We start from the raw sequence: 1779 nt of genomic DNA on the forward strand, positions 1-1779 counted from the left end.
TGCAGACACTGACAAAAAAAGACGTTTTGAGAAAAACGCATTTAAACTTTTAAAATGAAAACTTTTTAATATATCTTTTATAAATCGAACTTACGATTACTCGGCTATTTCGGAGCCATAAGAAGTACCTTCCTGAGCTTCATTTGCCATATTTAGCATTGATTTTGCCTGCCTACGAGCAGTTCTCGCCTCCTTTGTCTGTTGCTGCGCCTTGATCCTAGCGTGCATCAACCGGTTTGCGTCCTCTTGCTGACAATAATCGTAAGCGTTTCGTCCAATTTGTATGCCCAATACATCTAATATTCGAAGATAGGCATCGGCTCCGTCATTGAAAGTACTCGCAGCCACATAAGCAGCAGTTTCAATTATTCTAAGGCTGCCAAAAGTCGATTTCGGAGCGATCTTCCAAATTTTCTGATTATAGCTTTCATTATTGTTTTGTGTATAACCTCCTAGACACCTTTGCAGCAATTTTTTTTTACTTAGGGCTTCGTACACAGGTTTAATGGCTATTTGAACGATGTCTAGTAACGCAGGTTTATGTACGTAATTCTTGAGAGTCCCTGCAGTCTTCGCTTGCTGCCATGTGCACCAACTATCGGCTCCGGTCGGGCAATACATATGTTGTGGCTTTACGTCGGTGGAAATTTTATGATAAAATGTGGCCCAAATTGCGTCCTTCATATTTTTCACTGAATCACAATTATTTCTAATCGCCAAACCGTAATATACAGTTAATTCATCAATTAATGATGCTGTTAATTTTCCTTTGCCCTCGAGGCTCTGCGACTTCGATTTAGTGACTTTGCTGTTTCTTTATACGTTTTTTTAACGTTGCGAAGCGAGGTACCCATGCGTTTTTGTACATGTCCTACGCATTCTAATTTCTTCGGTATTATATTATCATATATAGAAGCTTTAACAATTGCTGAAAAAGTTTTTGAGTTGCCGTCTCCAATGTAGTATGCGTATACAGCATTATACAACTCAAGTGATCTTTGAAAGATTACAACAATGGCATCGGATTCCATTTTTCCTGCACTTCCAATATGATTTGCTGAGCATTGTTCTTCGTGATCTACTAGCCATTTTTCATATTTCATAGTACCTTTCTCTTTTTCGTGAGTCTCGCATTCTTTGCAGTAGGAACTTTTACAACAAGATCCATGACCTTTCCCATGTACCATCCGATGATAGTTGCAACACCAAAAAGCGAAGAAAATCCTCGTTTCATCCACGTTCCGTCTCCAGATACTTTAAGGCCGTCTGGTACATTTGGATGTGCAGCGTCATTAGTTAATTGTATTTCATTTTCAGCAGCCTTTTTCAGGGATTCCATACCGACGGCTTTCGCAGCAGTATGTATATTTTGCATGATCGCGTCGAACGATTTCTGTGCGACATTCTTGGGCAAATCCATTATGCCGCAAAAAAGCTGCATTCCTCGCTAATCCCTTACTAAGAATACGCATTGCAAAAGCAAATCGTCTATTAATTTCGTATGCACTTCCTATGAGCGGTGATGAACATACACTATTAATGTCTTTGTTACATGTAATACACTTAATGTTCAACTTGAACCCGAGTCCGCGAACACTTGATTGCAAAAATTTAATTTCGCCCCCACATCGTTTACAAACTACACAATCTGAAACTGCTGAAAAACAGCGGCGAATTGCAGAATGCAATACGAAAAGTTCGGATCAAATGAAATGTCCTCTTTTTCGTGCAATTTCTTCGCGGACGCGCTCGTGTAATTTGTCTCGCTTTCCATACTTT

The sequence above is a fragment of the Formica exsecta genome, unplaced genomic scaffold, assembly GCF_003651465.1.
Source record: "Formica exsecta isolate Colony F162 unplaced genomic scaffold, ASM365146v1 scaffold75, whole genome shotgun sequence".
Classification (NCBI taxonomy): Eukaryota; Metazoa; Arthropoda; class Insecta; order Hymenoptera; family Formicidae; genus Formica; species Formica exsecta.